Source organism: Pseudophryne corroboree, chromosome 4 (genome assembly GCF_028390025.1).
Source record: "Pseudophryne corroboree isolate aPseCor3 chromosome 4, aPseCor3.hap2, whole genome shotgun sequence".
Lineage (NCBI taxonomy): Eukaryota > Metazoa > Chordata > Amphibia > Anura > Myobatrachidae > Pseudophryne > Pseudophryne corroboree.
In genome coordinates, this window is record NC_086447.1 from 494,851,907 (window position 1) to 494,876,894 (window position 24,988).

Here is a 24,988-nt window from a genome sequence, read left to right on the forward strand (position 1 = left end):
TTTCTATAAAGATTTTTTTCTCATTGAGCATGATTCATCCTGTTCGCACACCCTAGACCTCTATCTCCTCACCTTTAAACAACTCGCACAATTTTTAACTAGCACAATCTAGCTCACCCCCCCTTTTTTCTAATTCACTAGCACCCAACCTTAATTTTATTACTATCCCTTCTCTCAGTATTTTCACCTTGCCACACCAATTTACTCACTTTTTCACATTTTACACACTCATACAGATATACGCAAGGGCATCCACACTAGTCACTGCCCTCATATCCACCAGTTTTAAAGTCCGCCCACCAAACTCCCCCCTCCCCCCCCACCCCAGCAAAACCCCCCCAACCCACCAACCCCTTCCCTATATTCCTGTCTCCCCCCCCCTTTTTTCCTCCCCCCCCCCACCCTCCCTTCATCAATCACTCTATTCACTCAACAATTTCAAATCAGCATCTATACCTTTACTAACAGTGCCACTTTATCCCACACCTCACACCCATATCAATAGTCCTTCCCCCCCCCACATCCTCTACATTTTTCCACATCCCTCCCACTTTTATTTTCCTCCCATATACATCACACCAACAATTCTTTCTTATTTAATATAAACAGCTGCTTTTTGCCCAAAATAATTGATACGGTCTCAACAGGCTTTTAATGCCATATTTTAATTATTTATAACTCACAGTGTCCCGACCACCTCCCTACATTTACATTTGTTGCATGATTCCTATTTTTGTTTACATCTAGCCACATAATTTTTTATTAAATATTTTTATATTTTTTTATATTTATTTTTATTATTATTTTTATTATTATTATCTTTCTAGTTTTATTATTTAAACTTTTATACTTTATTTTTATTCACTTACCAAAAAATTCTTTCAATCCCCTTTTTTTCATTAATTATATTATATCTTTGTCATTCATTTTTATATTCATTTTTTTACATTTATTTACTTCTTTCATGTTGTTCCATTTGACCACACTCTCTCTAAATTTTATCACAACATCCACATTGGTCTCTAATATAAGCTGTATGATTTCTCTTGTTTGCTCCCCAAACTTTAATTAGACCAGCATCAGATTAAGCTGATTTTCATTATACCTTCAACGACACCTCTGATACATAGTTATAGTCTTCCGCAATTTACTTCCCTATTTGCAGGTGACTTAATACAGATAATCACAAACAGGTGCACCTCAAACTTCCCTGACAGGCTGCGCTCATAAATACAGGCAGCGGGGAACTCCGAGAGCAGGCGATCATGTGATCAAGCTCTCGGAGCGAAACGTACGTCACTTCCGGTCCCGGCGCCCGAACTTCCGGTTGCACGGACCGCCGGCGCCTCGCTACTCGATTCCTGCTCGTCCACTGATCTGAGGGTCTCCTGAAGAGGTTAGGGTAAGACAGCCCTCGGCTCTCAGCCGAAAACGGGCTCTCCTTGCCCAAACCGCGGCTCCCCCCTTTTTTTCCCACAGGGCCCAATATGCACTTCCCCACTTAATAGGGGAAAGCTGGTTAATCCACACCAAGTGATATATACAGTTATTTATATTTATATTCTCATGATTATCATGCTCAATTTCTTATTTTTTGGTGCATAACTACTGGGTAAGGGTGGAGAAGGAGTACCCCTCTCACAAAGGGACATTTGTAATTTGCAATTTCCATATATGCCTTAATCAAATATTACTGACATTGACTATACTATAGACACAATATATATTTTCTTATTGTTTTGATCATTTCAGAGAGGGCAATTTCAAGCCCTCCTGCTTCTCAGGCAGATTGGGAGCACATTTGCCTTTTGGCAATATCAATTTAAAGGCCGCACAATCAGTATTATTGTCTGAATTCAGATCACTACTGATCAGGTCTTCCAACAAAAAAACCTACCCACTATACTGTAGACACGTTTTCCATTTGTCCTGATTATTGCAGAGACTACAAAGCCCACTTGCTGCTTGGGCTGTTTTTTGAGCACGACTGCAATAGAGTCTCTATTATTCTACCACTGTGGGCACTATCAAGCCCTCTTGCTGCCTAGGCTGATTGGGAGCACATTTTCTGTTTGGTAATATCTATCTCAGGACTGCACAGTCAGTATCATTGTTTGAAGTCAGAAACACCACTGATCAGATTTCCCAGCAAAAAATTCATAAGTCTATTGCATTATTATCATCATTTATCTCTGATCATATATAATTCAATATCCATACAATTTGTGATTGATCTTGGGTCCCAACACATTCGGAAAACGGTGCGCCTAGGAGACAGATTCACCTACGGTCAGACCGCACTGAGTATGCCCAAACTCGTCTGATCTTGGAAGCCAAGCACTGCAGGGCCTGGTCAGTACCTGGATGGGGAACCACCAGGGAATACTAGGTACCGTAGGTATTTTACTCTCCAACAGCTTAAGCTACTTGGGACTCATTATATCAATCTGATCTCAGGTCAATAGTATTTGTCAGATCATATTGGAATCGAGGTAGTGACCTCATTCATCTAAACTCCTGTTTATGGAGGATATGTATGAATTTCCTTATGGATGAGGGTTCATTTATTTTCGCTCACCTATAATATAATTTTGCCCATAACAGGTACATTGGTACTGGCAAACACTCATGCTCTTTAAAACATTGATGCCAGCTCTCGCTTTTTCTTAAGTATATATCGATAAAAGTTAATTTTTAATAAATTTCATCATTTCAATTTTTTTCAAGTGTGCCCAGGAAAAGGCCTATAGTTTTCCTTTTTTTGGTCCTTTGTTTTCTCCAAAGGTCCATACCTGTTGTTTCATAGTTGTTATAACTATCTTTCTGGAGCACCACCAACTACTTGCTGAATTTATTATTACAAGTAGGCCTTTATGTTGGTTTAATATATCATATCATTAAATTCACTGAACTGAAATTGTTATATCCTGTGCAGATTTATTTTCTCTTGCTATGCTTGTAACACGACTTACGCCCCCTGTGGGACATCCCGTGCCATTACAGCCACATATTGTCCCTGTAGTTAATCCACCATGGGCGGATGCTCTGTCAACCCAGTTACAGAAATTAAATCAGTCCTTGGTTAAACAAAAACCTAACCCTCACCCTACTGGGACCAAAGGGTCATCTAAGCGGGCCATTTCTTCCTCACTATCCGCTAATATTTTGGATGATTCTTCCGATTCGGATGGGGAATATACTGATCCATCAGATACTGATACTGCTGCTTCTGATGAAGATTCTACAACACAGGTTGATGTTCCTGACCTAGTGGAGGCCATCAAGCTGATTCAGGTTGATGATGAGATTAACCCTCCTGATACGTCTAAGAAAGCGGATAAGTTCAAACGTCAGAAGGTTACTAAATTAGTCAACCCACATTCTGACCATTTAATTGACATACGTCAGGAATCCTGGTCTTCTTCAGGAAAAATATTTTCCATGTCTAAAAAGATGCTGGCTTGTTATCCTATATCTGCGGAGTTGAGTAACAAGTGGGAAATCCCGCCACCAGTGGACTCACATGTAGCCCGTCTTGTGCTGTCATCTACTCTGCCTGTCACCACCGTCACCTCTTTGAAGGAACCGACGGATAAGCGCGTGGAGGGTTGCTTGAAGTCTGTTTACACTCTTACAGGTGCTGTACATAGACCCACTATGGCAGCCTCTTGAAGCATGGGTTCAAGCAATTGAGGAAGAGCTACCTCTGAATTTTTCTGACACTGCCAGACAATATCTGTCATATATTACCACAGCCTCCCACTATATTCAGGAGGCGGCCTCTGATGCAGGCGTTATGGCGGCCAAGGCATCTACTATGTCTATCCTGGCTTACCGGATTTTGTGGTTACAGTCCTGGTCGGTGGACCTGGATTCTAAGTGCTCCCTTTTAAGGGAGATATACTATTTGGAGATGATCTGAACAAGATTGTGACCGACTTGGCGTTGGCCAAGACTGCGTTTCTCCAAGTACTAATCCTTCGGCTCCAAAGGCTAAGAGTACTACTTTTTGTTCCTTTCGACCTCAGTGTAAAGCAAAGGGTCAGGCTTACCCGAGACAGGCTCGCACTTCCAAATCGTCTAAGCCCAAACCTAAACGTTCTTGGGCCACCCGTCAGCCTGCTCCCAAACCGGACAAGCCTGCTGCATGACAGGGCGGGCCTCCCCCTTGTGGACCCCAGGGTGGGAGGCCGACTTCTGCAGTTCGCCCAGGTATGGTTAAAGACCACTTTGGATGCCTGGGTGCAGGAAGTGGTCTCTTATGGGAACGCAATCTCTTTCAAGAGACGTCCCCCTCGCCAGTTTTGCTCAACGGCTATCCCTTTGGATCCGTTAAAAGCACAAACTCTACATTTGGTTGTCCTATTCCTCCTGGATACAGGAGTGATAGTGCCGGTGCCTCTGTCTCAGAGAGGCAGGGGATACTATTCGATACTGTTTCTAATTCCGAAGCCGAATGGATCCTCCCCGCCTATACTCAACCTCAAATCTTTGAACAAATTTGTGAGGGTGTCCAAATTCCGTATGGAAACTCTGCGCTCTATTGTACTGGCTTTGGAACCCAAGGACTATATGGTATCCCTGGACATACAGGTGTCACAACTGAGGGCCTGAGCTGACGGGAGGCAGCCTCAGTTGTAGGGGCTGAGATGTAACGGAACCTGGGAGGTTGTATCAGACCCCTAGACATGTAAGTAACATGTAGAATAACTGCCCGAAGGCGTGACCACGACAACCAGGATAAAAGTCAATGATGTTTATTATGACAAACTCCGTAACACAGCAGCAGTAAAGGAAACATAAAAGTCAACAGAGGATAAATACAATTCCTGGGTACTACAGGGTGGCAAGGGCCACAGGCACTGGTAGAGTGAGACAGTTCTTATAATCTTCTAGTTGGAAAGTCCTTACCAGGCCTGACTGTAGCAATGGAGAGAACCCAGGATCGTACCAGCTGGTGTTCCAGGAAAGGCTGGGTTGCTGAAGATAAAACGGCTGCTGTGGATACTGGCTGGGACCAGACTGTTGTTGGTACGGAGTGGATACTGGCTGGAACCAGTTAAATAATAAACGAACTTGAGAGCGATGAAATAATAATGAAGTTTGGAGTTTGAGAGCGGTGAAATAATAATACCGGTGGAGAGTGGTAAACTGCAGAAAGGACACCGGCCCTTTAAGAGAAGCTGTACACTGCTGGAAGCTGGGCTGGAAGCAGGTGATTGTTTGAGAGCGGTGAAATAATAATACCGGTGGAGAGTGGTAAACTGCAGAAAGGACACCGGCCCTTTAAGAGAAGCTGTACACTGCTGGAAGCTGGGCTGGAAGCAGGTGATTGTTGTAGCTGGAAACAGGTGAGTCCAGAATGGATCGGAGAGTCAGGCTACACCGCAGATGGAATGCTGGTGCGGGTCTCTATAGCAGAAGTCTGGAGACAGGAGCTGGAACCTGGAAGACAACCACAGGAGAGAGACAAACTGGAACTAGGTTAGACAACCAAAGCACTGACGCCTTCCTTGCTCAGGCACAGCTTACTTATACCTGCAGCAAGGAAGGGGTTGGCTAGGCAATTATGCAAATCAACAATACAGACAGCAGATTGGTGGAAATGCTCAGATGACAAAATCCAAGATGGCTGCGCCCATGCAGACACTTGGAGGGAAGTTTGGTTTGTAATCCATGTGAGAATTGAAACAGTAATGGCGACGCCGGCCACAGGAGACAGGAGACGCCAGACTGACAAGCGCACATTTAACCACGCGGGCACAGCGGAGGCCGCGGCTGATGAAATCACCACTCTGACATTCTGCATGTGAAAACTCAGGAACAGCGGGATCCGGTCCTGGAACGCTGAGCCAGCCTTAGGAGGCATCTGAAGGGTAAGTAATGGCGTCCAGATACCCGGATTGTGACAGCACCCCCCCCCTTTAGGAGTGGCCCCAGGACACTTCTTAGGCTTTAAAGGAAACTTTGCGTGGAAATTTCGGACCAAGGCAGGAGCATGGACGTCTGAGGCATTGGTCCAAGAGCGTTCTTCAGGACCATAGCCCTTCCAGTCAATGAGGTATTGTAACTGACCGTAACGGAAACGTGAGTCCAAAATCTTGGCCACCTCGTACTCGACTCCCCGTTGAGTCTGAACTTTGGGAGCTGGAGGAAGTGCGGAATGAAACCGATTCAGGATCAGCGGTTTCAACAAAGAAACATGAAATGTCCTGGGTATTTTCAAGAAGGATGGTAACTGTAACCTGTAGGCAACAGGATTGATGACTTGTTCAATCTTGAAGGGTCCGATGTAGCGAGGTGCAAATTTCATGCTGGGAACTCTCAACCTCAAATTCTTCGTGGACAGCCACACACGATCACCCACCTTGAGAGCAGGAACCGCTCTACGCTTTCTATCGGCAAACTTCTTATACCTGAATGAGGCTTTAAGCAGGGCTGCGCGGACGTTCCTCCAGTTATTTGAAAACTGACGCAAGGTGACATCCACTGCTGGAACAGAAGTTGCGGGAAGCGGTTGGAATTCTGGGACTTTAGGGTGGAATCCATAATTAATGAAGAATGGTGTAGAAGAAGATGAGGAATGGTATTGATTGTTGTGGCTGAACTCGGCCCAAGGAAGGAGTTGAACCCAGTCATCTTGAGAGGAAGACACATATATACGGAGGAAGGCCTCCAAATCCTGATTCACCCTCTCGGTTTGACCATTGGTCTGAGGATGATAAGCCGTGGAAAACTTTAACTTGACTTGGAGGGCTTGACACAAACTTCGCCAAAATTTGGCTACAAATTGTACTCCACGATCCGAGATGATCTCTTCAGGAAGACCGTGAAGTCGGAAGATCTCTTGTATAAACACTTGAGCCAACTTGGAAGCTGACGGAAGACCGGTGAGAGGGATGAAATGTGCCATCTTGGTGAACCGGTCAACTACCACCCAGATGGTATTAAACTTGTTGCAGATAGGTAGATCGGAAACAAAGTCCATCGACAAATGGGTCCAAGGTCGACGGGGAACAGATAATGGAACCAGTTGCCCCGCAGGCGACTGGCGGGATACTTTGTGTTGGGCACACTTTGGGCAGGAGGCAATAAATTCCATAACATCCTTCTTCAGAGTTGGCCACCAGTAGGACCTAGAAATAAATTCAAGGGTTTTCTGAATGCCTGTATGTCCAGCAAAACGGGAAGCATGGGCCCAATGCATGAGCTTCTTCCTTAGAACTGGCTTAACAAAACTTTTCCCTGGTGGAGGCGTAGAGTCCATCCCTACCGTGGAGAATGCCAACGGATTAATAATAGGATGCTTGTCTGCAGACTCGGACTAATTTTCTTGCTCCCATGAGCGGGAAAGGGCATCGGCCTTACGATTCTGAGAACCCGGACAGAACTGGAGTTTAAAGTCAAACCTAGAGAAGAAAAGTGCCCATCTGGCCTGACGAGGATTCAGACATTGTGCGCCTTTGAGATATAAAATATTTTTGTGGTCGGTAAGTATGGTGATTGAGTGGGAAGCTCCCTCCAACAGGTATCTCCACTCCTCCAGAGCGAGCTTGATGGCTAGCAACTCCTGATCGCCAATGGCATAGTTGCGCTCAGCTGGGGAGAACTTCCGGGAGAAGAAACTGCAAGGATGTAGATGTCCATCTTTGGCCCTCTGGGATAACACTGCTCCTACTCCAACGGAGGAGGCATCTACCTCTAAGATAAAAGGAGAGTCGGTGTCGGGCTGTTTCAGAACTGGTGCAGAGATGAACCGTTGCTTCAGAAGGTGAAAGGCCTGTGTAGCTTCCTCGGACCACTTGGACGGATTAGCACCTTTCTTGGTTAATGCAGTGATAGGCGCCACAATGGTGGAAAAGTCTCGTATAAATTTTCTATAATAATTGGCGAACCCTAAGAACCTCTGGACCCCTTTGAGGCTTAAGGGTATAGGCCCTTTCTGGATTGCTTGGAGTTTCTCAGGATCCATCTCTAGTCCGGAACCGGACACAATGTAACCTAGAAACGGAATGGTTTTAACTTCAAACACACACTTCTCCAATTTACAATAGAGGTGATTGACACGGAGACGGGAAAGAACCTCTTTTACCCAGAAACGATGATCTTCGAGATTATTAGCAAAGATGAGGATGTCGTCTAGATAAACCACGACATGGCGGTACAAGATGTCCCTGAAAATCTCATTCACGAAGTGCTGGAAGACTGCTGGAGCGTTGCTCAATCCGAAGGGCATGACGAGGTACTCATAATGTCCGTCACGGGTGTTAAAGGCGGTCTTCCACTCGTCACCCTCACGGATTCGGATGAGATTGTAGGCACCCCTCAAGTCCAGCTTTGTGAAAATAGTTGCACCACTAACTCTATCAAAGAGCTCGGTAATCAGGGGTAAAGGGTATCGGTTCTTGACGGTAATGTCGTTCAGACCTCTGTAGTCGATGCACGGACGCAGACCACCGTCTTTCTTCTTAACGAAGAAGAAGCCTGCGCAGGCTGGAGAAGAAGATGGTCGGATGAAACCCTTCGCCAGGTTCTCTTTGATGTACTCTTCCATGGAGTGTGTCTCAGGCAGAGACAACGGATAAGTTCGGCCTCGCGGTGGAACCTTCCCTGGAATGAGGTCGATTGGGCAGTCCCATTCTCTATGAGGAGGAAGGATATCAGCAGAGGCTTTACTGAACACGTCCGTGAAGTCTTGATATGGAGGAGGCGGAACATCAGATGACCTGGGGAAGGAAGAACAAACAGGAAGAACTTTGGCTAAACAAGTCTCAGCACAGGAGGGACCCCATGCCAGTATTTGCGTAGTCGTCCAGTCAATTGATGGGTTGTGGAGACGGAGCCATGGAAGGCCTAAAACCACTGGATGTGTGGCTCTTGGAATCACTAAAAAAGAAATATACTCAGAATGAAGAACTCCCACTCTCAGACGAACTGGAAGAGTCCTTAAGGAAATGACTGCGTCAAAAATCTTGCTGCCATCCACGGCAGTCAAAGAGATGGACGAGGACAGTCTCTCGGTGGGTAGGGACCACCGTTTAACATAAGCTTCGGTTATGAAATTCCCAGCTGCTCCGGAATCAAGGAGGGCAATGACGTTCCTGTAACGTTGAGCAATTTGGAGCGACACTGGGAGGTTACAGTCATGAGGAGATGGAGAGGAGATCATTACTCCTAGCCGGCCCTCTCCTTGGCGAGCTAGGATCTGGAGTTTCCCGGACGTTTGGGACAGGCATTGATAGTGTGCGACGGAGCTGCACAGTAGAGACAGAGAGACTCAGAGAGACGTCTTCGGCGCTCAGCGGGAGATAGACGGGAACGACTAATTTGCATAGGCTCATCCTTGGATGGAGATGGTTGACGAGGAGGAGGAGCAGAAGATTTAGGAGTAGATGATCTTCCTCGCTCAGTTGCTCTCTCTCTGAAACGTAGATCAACCTTCGTGCAAAGAGAAATTAGCTCATCCAACTTAGAGGGCAAGTCTCTGGTAGCTAACTCATCCTTGATGCGTTCTGATAAGCCATGCCAGAATGCAGCATGCAGGGCCTCGTCGTTCCATGCCAGTTCGGATGCCAGGATTTTAAACTGTATAAGATACTGTCCCACAGTACGTGTTCCCTGGCGTAAACGGAGAATCTCAGATGAAGCAGATGTTATCCGGCCTGGCTCGTCGAAGATGCGCCTGAATGTAGCTACAAAGTCAGTATAGGAGGATAGCAGGGGATCAGACTTCTCCCATAAAGGTGATGCCCAGTCAAGAGCTGAGCCACTGAGAAGGGAGATGATATAGGCAATTTTGGTACGGTCACTGAAGAAATTGCCAGGTAGAAGCTCAAAGTGGATTTCACATTGATTGAGAAATCCCCTGCAGAACCTTGGAGATCCATCAAATTTTGCTGGCGTTGGAAGATGAAGATGTGGACTGGAAATGGGTAAGGTGGGTGGGGTTACAGCTGGTGTCACTGTAGTGGACGCACCGGACGTGCCAGGTCCACGGAGGGTCGTTTGAATCCCATCCAGCCGTGTAGAGAGATCCTGGAGACAGCGGATGATGTGGCCCTGTGCAGCCTCCTGATGTTCAAGTCGGGCTGCCAGTTCTTGCATTGGCCTGGCCGCTTGATCCTGGTCTTCGGCTGGATTCATTAGGTCAGTGCTTACTGTCACAACTGAGGGCCTGAGCTGACGGGAGGCAGCCTCAGTTGTAGGGGCTGAGATGTAACGGAACCTGGGAGGTTGTATCAGACCCCTAGACATGTAAGTAACATGTAGAATAACTGCCCGAAGGCGTGACCACGACAACCAGGATAAAAGTCAATGATGTTTATTATGACAAACTCCGTAACACAGCAGCAGTAAAGGAAACATAAAAGTCAACAGAGGATAAATACAATTCCTGGGTACTACAGGGTGGCAAGGGCCACAGGCACTGGTAGAGTGAGACAGTTCTTATAATCTTCTAGTTGGAAAGTCCTTACCAGGCCTGACTGTAGCAATGGAGAGAACCCAGGATCGTACCAGCTGGTGTTCCAGGAAAGGCTGGGTTGCTGAAGATAAAACGGCTGCTGTGGATACTGGCTGGGACCAGACTGTTGTTGGTACGGAGTGGATACTGGCTGGAACCAGTTAAATAATAAACGAACTTGAGAGCGATGAAATAATAATGAAGTTTGGAGTTTGAGAGCGGTGAAATAATAATACCGGTGGAGAGTGGTAAACTGCAGAAAGGACACCGGCCCTTTAAGAGAAGCTGTACACTGCTGGAAGCTGGGCTGGAAGCAGGTGATTGTTTGAGAGCGGTGAAATAATAATACCGGTGGAGAGTGGTAAACTGCAGAAAGGACACCGGCCCTTTAAGAGAAGCTGTACACTGCTGGAAGCTGGGCTGGAAGCAGGTGATTGTTGTAGCTGGAAACAGGTGAGTCCAGAATGGATCGGAGAGTCAGGCTACACCGCAGATGGAATGCTGGTGCGGGTCTCTATAGCAGAAGTCTGGAGACAGGAGCTGGAACCTGGAAGACAACCACAGGAGAGAGACAAACTGGAACTAGGTTAGACAACCAAAGCACTGACGCCTTCCTTGCTCAGGCACAGCTTACTTATACCTGCAGCAAGGAAGGGGTTGGCTAGGCAATTATGCAAATCAACAATACAGACAGCAGATTGGTGGAAATGCTCAGATGACAAAATCCAAGATGGCTGCGCCCATGCAGACACTTGGAGGGAAGTTTGGTTTGTAATCCATGTGAGAATTGAAACAGTAATGGCGACGCCGGCCACAGGAGACAGGAGACGCCAGACTGACAAGCGCACATTTAACCACGCGGGCACAGCGGAGGCCGCGGCTGATGAAATCACCACTCTGACATTCTGCATGTGGAAACTCAGGAACAGCGGGATCCGGTCCTGGAACGCTGAGCCAGCCTTAGGAGGCATCTGAAGGGTAAGTAATGGCGTCCAGATACCCGGATCGTGACAACAGGGTGCTTACCTACACATACCTATTGCCATGTCGCATCAGTAATATCTACGGTTTGCTATTGGCAACCTTCATTATCAGTTCCAAGCCTTGCCTTTCGGACTGACCACGGCTCCTCGGATCTTTACCAAGGTCATGGCAGTCATGACGGCCCTTCTCCGCCGTCAGTGTATCAGGATCCTGACGTATCTGGACGACTTGTTGATCCTGGCGAACTCCCCAGAGGTTCTCCTCCGTCATCTGGAACTGACTGTCCAATTCCTACAAGCCCACGGGTGCTCATCAACTGGAAGAAATCCTCACTGGTCCCTGCTCAGACCATGGTGCACCTGGGGCTTTACTGGACACACACAACCAATGTTTGTTCTTGTCTCCAGGGAAGGTCCTGAAACTTCAGGACAGAATCAGATGCAAGTACTAGGCCTCATGGTGTCGGCTTTTGACATGGTAGAGTACGCTCAATTTCATTCCTGCCCTCTGCAGAGGTTAATCCTTTCCAAGTGGGATGGCCTGCCTCACCGGATCAGGTCCCAAATGATCTTCTTGACTCCGGAGGTTCATCTGTCACTGAGTTAGTGGCTTCAGGACCAACAATTGAGCAGGGGTCGTCCCTTCTGGATCTCTAATGACGGATGCCAGTCTGCGGGGTTGGGGCGTGATGTTGAAGCAACACTCTCTCCACGGTCAATCGACCAGGGAGGAATCTCTCCTCCCGATAAACATTCTGGAATTGCGGGCAGGGTTCAATGCATTGACACTGGCCCTACCTTTCGTACAGAACAGGCCTGTTCAAGTACAATCAGACAACGCCACCATGGTGGCGTACATAAATCATCAAGGCGGCACTCGAAGCCGCATGGCAATGATGGAAGTGTTAAAAATTCTTCGATGGGCGAAACGCCATCTGCCAGCAATATCGGCAGTGTTCATTTTGGGGGTCTTCAACTGGGAAGCGGACTTCCTCAGTCATCAAGACGTAAATGCCGGGGAGTGGAGTCTTCATCCAGAGGTCTTCTAACTCCTTCTGGACAGGCGGAGTTTACCAGATGTAGACCTGATGGCATCTCGACACAATCACAAGGTTCCGGTATTCGGAACAAGGACAAGGGAACCTCAAGCAGTGTTCGTGGACGCCCTGGCAATTCCATGGAACTTTCGGCTCCCTCCTCTTCTCACAACCCTCTTCTCTCACACTTCAATTACAGCTCTCTCCTACTCGTGTCTATTCCCACATCTCCTTACGCTCGTTACTATTTATCTCTTCCAACAGGTGCCTGCCCCGGGTAGTATACTGATTACTCCTTTGCTTCCTTACATCTCAGCTGTAGTGTGTACTGAGAATTGTGCTGCTAATTGTTACCTGTGCTCTGTTTTAGTTTTTCAGTTACTGTAATGTTAAGTTCTGTGTACCGTGTATTGTTTTATGTGCTGTATGTACGGCACTGCAAAATACTTGTGGTGCCTTATAAATAAAATGTAATAATAATAATAATAATAATAATAATAATAATAATAAATCACATGATCAGTTTATTGTGGTTATACAGTAAATCATATCCTACCTGCATTTCACCATTAATATCCACTATCTAGCTATTCTAACTAAAACTGAGATTACAATAAGCTTCAGTACACTGTGAAAACATATCGGAGATATAGTTAACTAAATGTCCTATAACAAGTCACATGATCAGCCTGTTGAGATTATGGCCCAAATGTATTAAGCCTTAACAAGAGATAAAGTGGAGACAGATAAAGCAAACATAGCCTGTGAAATGACAGTTATGAAGCTGATTGGCTGGTTATTTATCACTCTTTATCTGTCTCCATGGCTACCATCAGAAATTGCGGGGCCCGGGACTGACAAAATAGGCAGGCCCCACCCTAAAAAAAATATAAAAAGTAAAAAAAAAAAATCTCTTATATATGTGCCCAGATCTGTGATTCTGTGACTCGTGTATAATGCTGGGCGGGGCTCTAGCAGGGTCTGCCCTTCTGAATCACAGATCACTGTGAGCTGGAAACACCCCCCCCCCCCCCCCCCCCAACAGGTCCACGTCATTACTAGCCCTGGGCCAGATACACAGGCTGCAGCCATATGCCGCAGTGGTGACAGCTCCATAAGCGGGGGGTTACAGTGCGGCTTCCCCACTACACCATAGCCCCAGCAGCACCAGGCAGCCACCACGCTGTGTGTACAGCAGCAGCTGGTGGAGAACACTGGAAACCCCACCCCTGTGACGTCACCGCTGCCACCAGCAGCACCCGGCAGCCACCACGCTGTGTGTACAGCATCAGCCGCCAGAGCACAGCGGAAGGCCCGACCCCGTGACGTCACCGTCCACCGCTGTCAAGCAATTGGCTGCAGCCAGTGCTATATTTGTATTATATGGAGTATTACCTGCAATCATAATTGTGTTAGTGGTTAAATATTGCACGCCCAAAGGACGTGTGATGGTCATGGGGGCGTAGCTCCTTGTAATGGCGTGAATAGTGGCCGCAGGCCACGATCCATCACATAGTGTAGTACAGTCCCTGGTTTGTAATGCAGAAGGGTAGTCCCTGCTACAGGCCCGGCCAGCGTTATAAAATGAGTTAATAGTGTATGCATGTCCCAGATTAGTAGCAATGCAGTGTAGAGAATACACCCTAGTCCTGTGCAGTATAATGTATCATATGTATAGTTGCACAATGTAGAACCTGATCCATAGAGAAGGGGTTGGCCGTTGGCAGTGGGACCCACCCGGGGTTTCCCTGTACCCTGTGTGCATGCATGCAGCAGGGTAGTGTTTGGTAGTGTTTATGTAATGCCTCATACACCTGGGCTGCCGGCTGGCGCAATACTATGTGTGACATCCTGTTAACAACTCCGCCCCATTGGCTGTACCACAGCAGTACAAAGACTATGCAATAACATGTTTGCTATCTAATAGTACCTGAAGTGATGATATTGTCCCCACTACACCATAGCCCCAGTGCCAGATTAAGGTCCACATGGGCCTGGAGCTGACATTTATGAAGGGCCTATTGTGTGCCCTGGAAGGAGGTGTGACCAGCGCTGCAGTGGTGTGACTAGTGATGTGATATGTGTGGTACAGTATGTCTGTGGTCTAAATAGTGGGTGTGGCCTGTGCCATGAGTGTGGCTATCTCCATGGAGGTCATAGCTAGTGCCTACCTTCAACCACTTAATAGTTAACTATAACAAGAAAAAATGTGTGACCACCATGTAATACAGAGCATTAGTGACCACCATATACAGGGAGCATCACAGTGACCCCCATGTCATAGAGAGAGCTGGAAAGATGGAGAGGTCTAAAGAGGAGCAATGATGAGGCAAAACAGAACAGATGTGGAAAGATTAGAAAAGATGGGGGTAATACAGAGCAGACAGGGAAGAGAGGGCTCCTGGGACACACTTACCAGCACAGACACCACTTGCTTACACACTTACTGACAGACACCACTTAGCAACACATACAACCCTTACTAATACAGATTTCACTTACTGACACAAACACACTGCTAGAAAGACAGACACACACACACACACACACACACACACACACACACACACACACACACACACACACACCACTTATTGACACACACACACACACACACCACTGACAGCCTACTGGCAAAACTCTTTCACACCAGCAGCTTTGAACACGGGTTATTGGCACATGAGCGCGCATAACCTGTGTTCCTGTGCGGTGTGAAAGGTACCAGGGGCAATATACCGGGTTGAGCGACCCGGTATTTCAACCCTGCTAGCGAGCAGGGTTGACCACGTGTTCAACCCGGCTCGCTGTGCGGTGTGAACGGAAGCCAGGTCAGTGCGACCCGTTTCCCATTCACAGTGTGTGGACGGGCGGCTCTTGGAGATCATGTGATCTCACAGCACCGTCACCGCCGACGTCACCAACCCGGCATATTGCCGAGTTGCAGTCTGCGGTGTGAAAAGGGGTATTGAGGCGGGTCGCACAGTGGGAGCTCCCGTGTCAGGCTCCCGGGTGCTACCCGCCTCAGACGGCATGAAAGTGGTATTACTGATGCACACATTTAATGACACAAACACCACTTACTGACAGATACCCCTTACAGACATCACTTATTGGCACATACATACTTAATGACAGACACTTCTTACTGACGCAGATACAACTTACTGATACAAATACACAGGCACAAACACCACTTACTGACACAGACACTCCTTACTAATACAGATTCCACTTACTGACACAAATGCTATGATACAGACACACTTACTGATCCCCCTTACTCATACAAACACACATACTGACACAAACACATTTACTGACACAAACAGCCCTTACTGACAGATACCACTGACTGACACATACACTCCTTTCTGACACAGACACACTTACGGACACAAACACACTTACATAAACAGACACTCCTTACTGACACAAACACACTTAATGACACAAGCACATTTACTGACATAAACACCCCTTACAGATACCACTAACACAGATACCCCTTACTGACACATATTCCACTTACTGATAAACATACTGAGTCACACCTACTAATACAGACACACTTACTGACACACATACTGACTCAGACACCACCTACTGACAAACACAACACACACTTACTGACAGATGTTACTTACTGACACAGACAACACAGATAAACTTACTGACACAGACATCATTTAAATATGGGAGAGGAAACCCCCCAGCCTGGTTTGTGCTGCAACTTGACGGGTTTTGAACTCCAGCTCTGCTCTGACATCCATGGAGGCAGGGACAGATTGGGATGGAAAACCAGTCGGGGAAATTTCTGAAGCAGACCTAAATACGGGGGTAGAGCCTATGATGGCATATTTAACTGGATCTAATGGTATATAAGGAGCATGTGGAAGAGTGTAATGACATATAGGCATATGAAGGAGTCTGAAGGCATATTGGGGGCATCTGGATGGTCTGATGGCTTATAAAATGTGCTTGGGGGGGGGCAAATTGAGACTTTGCCTTGTGACCCACATCTCCCCTCCCCCCCACCACTCCCATCTACTCCAGAACAGCAACCCTCGAAACCAATACCGGATCACACCTTATTATTAGCATTAGCTACATAACTTCAAACTGTGCTCTCAATCTTCTTTACAGTGCTTTTACAGTGCTGGTGACTGCCCCCTTCCAGCTTCTCTACAATGACATTCCTCCCACTCCAGACCCTCCTCTCCTCCATCACTCTGCTCCATCCCTCGCACTACGGCACATCCTCACCTTCATCCCTCACACTTCAGCACCTCCTCTCCTCTATCACTCTGCTCCTTCCCTCACACTCCAGCCCCTCCTCTCCTCCATCACTCTGCTCCATCCCTCATACTCCATCACCTCCTCTCCCCCATCACTCTCCTCCATCACTCACACTCTGGACCCTCTTCTCCTCCATCCCTCACACTCCGACCCTTCCTCTCCTCCATCACTCTGCTCCATCACTCACACTCTGGACCCTCCTCCATCACTCTGCTCCATCCCTCACACTCTGGACCCTCCTCTCCTCCGTCACTCTGCTCCATCCCTCACACTCCGACCCTTCCTCCCCTCCATCACTCTGCTCCATCACTCACACTCTGGACCCTCCTCCATCACTCTGCTCCATCCCTCACACTCCATTCCCTCCTCTCCCCCATCACTCTGCTCCATGACTCACACTCTGGACCCTCCTCTCCTCCATCACTCTACTCCATCCCTCACACTCCGGCCCTTCCTCTCCTCCAGCACTCTGCTCCATTCCTCACACTCCGTCACCTCCATTCCTCACACTACGGCCCCTACTCTCCTCCATCACTCTCTGCTCCATCACTAACACTCCGGCATCTCCTCTCCTCCATCCCTCACACTCCGGCCCCTCCTCTCCTCCATCACTCTGCTCCTTCCCTCACACTCCGGCACCTCCTCTCCTCCATCACTCTGCTCCATCTCTCACACTATGGCCCCTCCTCTCCTCCATCACTCTGCTCCATCCCTCACACACCAGCACCTCATCTCCTCCATCACTCTGCTCCATCCCTCACACTCCGGCCCCTAGTCTCCTCCATCACTCTGCTCCTTCCCTCACACTCCGTCACCTCCTCTCCTCCATCACTCTGCTCCATCCCTCACACTACGGCTCCTCCTCTCCTCCATCACTCTGCTCCTTCCCTCACCCACCAGTACCTCATCTCCTCCATCACTCTGCTCCATCCCTCACAATCCAGACCCTCCTCTCCTCCATCACTCTGCTCCATCTCTCACACTCTGGCCCTTCCTCTCCTCCATCACTCTGCTCCATCACTAACACTCCGGCCCTGTCCTCTCTTCTATCACTCTGCTCCATCCATCACACACCGTCACCTCCTCTCCTCCATTACTCTGCAACATCCCTCAAATTCTGGACCGACCTTTCCTTCATCGCCCTCCTTACTTTACAGCCGTGATGCTCAGTAAATGTCAGAGAGAACAGGTCTACAGTGTTGCAGCCGCTCCTCCTCACGTTTCCATGCGTGCCCTCTCTACCTCTGCAGGCAGCGCAGCCACTGTGAAAATAAGAGAAATAAGAAAATGGTGCTCCTTGAAAACTATTTTTTCAAAGTCTGCCGGAATGCTAATACTGGTTATTAAATAAGCTCGCTCTGGAAACACAAATTAGGTTAATAAATTAACATTGGCCTCTCTCTGGTAATTCACTTTTTCTACGCCCAGGCATCTAGACGTGAGCAGTTTATGACTCTTTGAGCAACAAGTGTGGGGTCGGCGGAGTAGCTATCAATCCATAGCCAGTGCTCCCCGTCGTCATACACAACTCACACTCCTTGCACTTTGGTGTGTTTTCCTGCTCAATGCAGGCCAAGAAAAATTATTATTAACATTATTACCAGTTATTTATATAGCTCACACATATTCCACAACGCTTTGCAGAGAGAGTTTGCCCATTCACATCAGTCCCTGCCCCAGTGAAGCTTATAATCTACAGTATGTGCCCTACCACCAGGGATGTGAGGTGAGAAAAATGGCTGAGGAGGCACTGGCTAGTACCAGAGCAGATTTACACACAATAAATGAGCCCAAGGGTTCATGTGGGCACAGATGCAGCAGTATATACATGTGGGCATTATACACAGAATCAGCAGTATATACATGTGGGTATTATACACAGAAGCAGCAGTATATACATGTGGGCATTATACACAGGTGCAGCAGTATATACATGTGGGCATTATACACAGGTGCAGCAGTATATATACATGTGGGCATTATACACAGAAACAGCAGTATATACATGTGGGCATAGGTGATCATTTTGAGTTGATCGCAGCCAGCAACTTTTTGCTGCTGCTACGATCAATAGTCCACGCCTATGGGGGAGTGTATTTTAGCTTAGCAGGGCTGCGATCACTTGTGCAGCCCTGCTAAGCTAAAAAAATTTCAAGCAGAAGTTGACCAGACCTGTACATACTTACCCTGTGCAACAATCCCTGCGATGCTGAAGCCGCCTCTGACGTCAGACATCCGCCCTCCGTTCTGCTGGACACACCTGCGTTTTCCTTACCACTCCCCGAAAACGGCAGCAAACGGTCCGGATCCACCCTGGAACGCCTTCTTCCTGTCAATCTTCTTTGCGGTCGGCTCTGCGACCGCTTCCTTCGGTAGATGAGACGTAACCTGGCAACCCCTGTCACTGGGCAATGTCACGCATGCGCACTGCGCCCGCCACGCATGCACATTCCGTACCCGTTCACACCGCAGCGAGAAACCGCTGCATGCGAACGGGCCAGAATGACCCCCATTATACACAGGTGCAGCAGTATATACACGTGGGCATTATACACAGGTGCAGCAGTATATACATGTGGGCATTATACACAGGTGCAGCAGTATATACATGTGGGTGTTATACACAGGCACAGCAGTATATACATGTGGTTGTTATATATAGGCGCAGTAGTATATACATGTGGGCATTATACACAGGCGCAGCAGTATATACATGTGGGCATTATACACAGGTGCAGCAGTATATACATGTGGGCATTATACACAGGTGCAGCAGTATATACATGTGGGCATTATACACAGGTGCAGCAGTATATATACATGTGGGCATTATACACAGAAACAGCAGTATATACATGTGGGCATAGGTGATCATTTTGAGTTGATCGCAGCCAGCAACTTTTTGCTGCTGCTACGATCAATAGTCCACGCCTATGGGGGAGTGTATTTTAGCTTAGCAGGGCTGCGATCACTTGTGCAGCCCTGCTAAGCTAAAAAAATTTCAAGCAGAAGTTGACCAGACCTGTACATACTTACCCTGTGCAACAATCCCTGCGATGCTGAAGCCGCCTCTGACGTCAGACATCCGCCCTCCGTTCTGCTGGACACACCTGCGTTTTCCTTACCACTCCCCGAAAACGGCAGCAAACGGTCCGGATCCACCCTGGAACGCCTTCTTCCTGTCAATCTTCTTTGCGGTCGGCTCTGCGACCGCTTCCTTCGGTAGATGAGACGTAACCCGGCAACCCCTGTCACTGGGCAATGTCACGCATGCGCACTGCGCCCGCCACGCATGCACATTCCGTACCCGTTCACACGCAGCGAGAAACCGCTGCATGCGAACGGGCCAGAATGACCCCCATTATACACAGGTGCAGCAGTATATACACGTGGGCATTATACACAGGTGCAGCAGTATATACATGTGGGCATTATACACAGGTGCAGCAGTATATACATGTGGGTGTTATACACAGGCACAGCAGTATATACATGTGGTTGTTATATATAGGCGCAGTAGTATATACATGTGGGCATTATACACAGGCGCAGCAGTATATACATGTGGGCATTATACACAGGTGCAGCAGTATATACATGTGGGCATTATACACAGGTGCAGCAGTATATACATGTGGACATTATACACAGGTGCAGCAGTATACATGTGGGCATTATACACAGGTGCAGCAGTGTATACATGTGGGTGTTATACACAGGCACAGCAGTATATACATGTGGTTGTTATATATAGGCGCAGTAGTATATACGGGATCCGGTCTGAAGATCGACAGTGTCTAGGTCGACAATGTTTAGGTCGACCACTATAGGTCGACAGTCACTAGGTCGACATGGATGGAAGGTCGACAGGGTTTCTAGGTCGACATGTGCTAGGTCGACAGGTCTAAAGGTCGACATGAGTTTTTCACATTTTTTTATTTTTTTATTTTTTCATACTTAACGATCCATGTGGACTACGATTGGAACGGTAAAGTGTGCCGAGCGAAGCGAAGGCACCATGCGAGGGGACGCGGTGCACTAATTTGGGATCCCGGTCACTTTACGAAGAAAACGACACAAAAAAAAAAATCCTCATGTCGACCTTTAGACCTGTCGACCTAGCACATGTCGACCTAGAAACCCTGTCGACCTTCCATCCATGTCGACCTAGTGACTGTCGACCTATAGTGGTCGACCTAAACATTGTCGACCTAGACACTGTCGATAAAACGAACCATACCCGTATATACATGTGGGCATTATACACAGGCGCAGCAGTATATACATGTGGGCATTATACACAGGTGCAGCAGTATATACATGTGGGCATTATACACAGGAGCAGCAGTATATACATGTGGGTATCATACACATTTGCAGCGGTATATACATGTGGGCATTATACACAGGTGCAGCGGTTTATACTGATGGTAATATGTTCTTTTATTCAGTTATGCGACATGCCCCCTTACATATTTAGTTATGATGTCACCTACCCCCATTATATATATTATTTACATTGTACCTATATCCTCTCTTTTATATTTAAGTTGTGCCTCCTGACCCCCTTTGTATTGAACTTTTGGCCCTGTTCCTCCTTACATGTGTACGTACCGTATGCCCACTAACCACCCACCTTATATATTTCTATGACATGAGCTGCCTGTCCCCCCCCCATTTTATAATATAATTAAGCTATGCTCCCATTCCTCTTACTTAATAAATGTATGTATTGTAGTTAACTAATGTATTGACATCGTGACCACTGCAGCACCTACCTTGCTCTTCTACTGTACTGTTGTACAGTTTGTGCTGCTCCATACAAGACAGTGTAACATCGGATGCGGGGGCGGAGCTTCGGCCCGTGATGGGGGCGGGGCCTCGGACGGATCCGGGGGCGGAGCCTCGGGCACATTCAGACAGTGGCAGCTAGTTTTGGATATGTAAGCCCACGGGTGGTTGGGGTTGGGACTTCAGCCGGCCGGTTCGGGGTGGATGTGACTGGGCGGCAAGGAGGTGAGTGTGCTGCTGCTGCTGATGACAGGATTATTTTTTTCCTGTCATCACTGGCTGCACTGCTGGGAGCTCTGTGGGCCTATTTTCAATGGGGGCCTGGAGCTGCAGCTCCATCCGCCCCATTGTTAATCCGGCCCTGCATAGCCCCAGCAGCACCAGGCAGCCAACACGCTGTGTGTACAGCAGCAGCCGGCGGAGCACACTGGAAACCCCACCCCTGTGACGTCACCGCTGCCACCAGCAGCACCCGGCAGCCACCACGCTGTGTGTACAGCAGCAGCTGGCGGAGCACACTGGAAACCCCACCCCTGTGACGTCACCGCTGCCACCAGCAGCACCCGGCAGCCACCACGCTGTGTGTACAGCAGCAGCCGGCGGAGCACACTGGAAACCCCACCCCTGTGACGTCACCGCTGCCACCAGCAGCACCCGGCAGCCACCACGCTGTGTGTACAGCAGCAGCCGCCGGAGCACAGCGGAAGGCCCGACCCCGTGATGTCACCGTCCACCGCTATCAAGAAATTGGCTGCAGCCAGCGTCCGTCCCTCGCATTGCTACCTCCGTGCTGTGCGTACCACCGGGATCTGGGCCAAGTATCGGTGGCACGGTGCAATGCCGCTGCCGCCCTCCGCATGCCACACCCAGCAGCCGCCCTCATCATCCCCGTGGACGGGATGGGGAGCCGTGCTGTAACCCGCAGGTAAGTAGCTGTCAGCAGCGCAGCATATGGCTGCAGCCTGTGTATATGGCCCAGAGGCTGTGTAACCTGTGGAAGGGGGGGGAGAGGAGGGGAAGCCGCGCTGTAACCCCCCACTTATGGAGCTGTCACCACTGCGGCATATGGCTGCAGCCTGTGTATCTGGCTCAGGGTTAGTAATGACGTGGACTTGTGGGAGGGGAGGGGGGGGGGTGTTTCTAGCTCATAGTGATCTGTGATTCAGAAGGGCAGACCCTGCTAGAGCCCCGCCCAGCGTTATACACAGAGTCACAGATCTGGGCAAATATTTAATGGTACACACGGTGAGATATTGTCTTACGATTTTGACTATATAGTCAAATTCGTAAGAAAAGTTAGTGCAGATCGCAAGGTGAAAGTCAGCTTGCAATCCTGATGCGACACCGATGCGCGGCCCGGCGTGGTCGGCATCACAAGCCTAGATAGACTGTGCAGGCAAGTCAATTTTGACTATCTCATAGAAAAGATAGTCAAAATCGCACACATAGTCAGTATCGCAAGTACAGTCATTGGGGGTCATTCCGAGTTGATCGTAGCTGTGCTAAATTTAGCACAGCTATGATCAGGCACTCAGACATGCGGGGGGGGGGGGGGGGGCACCCAGCACAGGGCTAGTCCGCCCCACATGTCAGTGCCCCCCCCCCCCGCATAAATGCAAAAGCATCTCAAGAGTTACTCCCGGCCAGCGCAGCTCCTGCGGCTGGCCGGGAGAGCTTCTTCGCTGCCCTAGGTCGCAGCGGCTGCGTGTGATGTCACACAGCCACCGCGGCCCGCCCCCCCAACGGTCTGGCCGCGCCTGCTTTGGCCGGACCGCGCCCCCTAAACTGCAGCTTAACGCCGCCATCCAGCCCCCTCCCGCCCAGCAACCGCCTCTGCCTCAGAGGCGATCGCTATGCAACGACGGCCTTCTGCCATCTGGCATGCGCCGGTGCACTGTGGCGCCGGTGCATGCACAGTTCCGACCCGATCGCTGCGCTGCGATAAACTGCAGCGAGCGATCGGGTCGGAATGACCCCCATTATGTGCTTGCGATACCGACCAAGCCCCTATCGCATAGTGAGAACCAGGTTGGTTTTGCCTTGTAAATGTTTGCTGCTTTAAAAAAAGTACGAGTTTGGCCGGAGTCTCTGAGCTCCGTCCGTCTTGCAATCCATTACATTCAGCCCTGTTTCTCTAATGATTAGGTTAATATAAACTTACAATACACGGTAAGAAGATGTATTAACAGATACTGTTGATAAGTGACTGTTCTATAGCAAGCCTATCGGCCTATATTGGTTATAAATCACATCCTACACTTTCTATCTCTCTCTCTCTTTATCTATCACATTTATGTGTCTGTATTAATCTACAGTTTAGGTTTATACAGTTTAGGTTTAATAAAGCTTACCATATACAGTTTAGGTTTAATAAAGCTTACCTTACACTGTAGAATGTCCTGTCAGCAGATACAGTCATTACTGTTTCTATAATGGGTGCAATGTGTGCGGAGCACACGGGTCCCTGGGTCCAGGGAGGCCCACACTGCACCCATGTTTATTACTTACCTTTCTGGAATCCCGCGTCCGAGCTGTAGGTGTGGTAAAAAATCACTGGCAAAATAGGGCGCCGCACATGCACAGTAGGAATTTAGTCTCCGGAACATGGCAGGCGCCATGTTTCCGGAGACCTGTGCATGCTCAGAGTCTTCTGTCCCGTGAGGAGGAGGGGACCCACCCGGAGTCTTCACATGGGCCTCCACCTCTGTTAAAACAACTCTGGATACAGTTGATGTTTGACTGTTCTCTATAAAGGAGAAACCATTCTGCCCAGAATGAGTGACATCATCAGCATACTAAGGTGAAAAAATAATTTTGTTTGCATTTTGTCATTGCTATCTATCTATCTATCTATCTATCTATCTATCTATCTATCTATCTATCTATCTATCTATCTATCTATCTATCTATAATTTAGATTAAAATAAAATTACATCACACAGTCAGAAAATGCATTTACAAATACATTTGCTAACTGACAGCTATACAGCCAGTCACATGATCAGTTTATTGTGGTTATAAATTAGATCTTACCTGCATTTCATGACTAATATTCATTATCTATCTACAGTATTACACTATATAGTCAAAATCGTAAGAAAATATCTCACCGTGTGTACACACCCTTACACTACACAGTTAATGTGTGTACACACAGTGACATAAAACTGTAAGATTTTGACTATATAGTCAAAATCTTATGAGAAGTAAGTGCATATCTCAAGGTGTTGGGAAGCTTGCAATAAGATTCGATCCCGATGCCCGCTCCCGTGTGGTCGGTATCGTAAGGCTAGATAGACGGTGCAGGCAAGTCAATCTTGACTATTTAGTGTACTATCTAATACAAAGAATAGTCAAAATTGGCACTTAGTCAAAATCGTACATAGACAAAATCTCAAGCACAGATAGTTAAAATCTGT

General features: G+C 48.0%; 1 pseudogene; it reads left to right on the forward strand.

Annotated features, from left to right (window-relative positions):
• Positions 1–2,282: 2,282 nt before the first annotated feature.
• Positions 2,283–2,401, forward strand: LOC134913791 (5S ribosomal RNA; annotated as a pseudogene).
• The last annotated feature ends 22,587 nt before the right edge of the window (positions 2,402–24,988 follow it).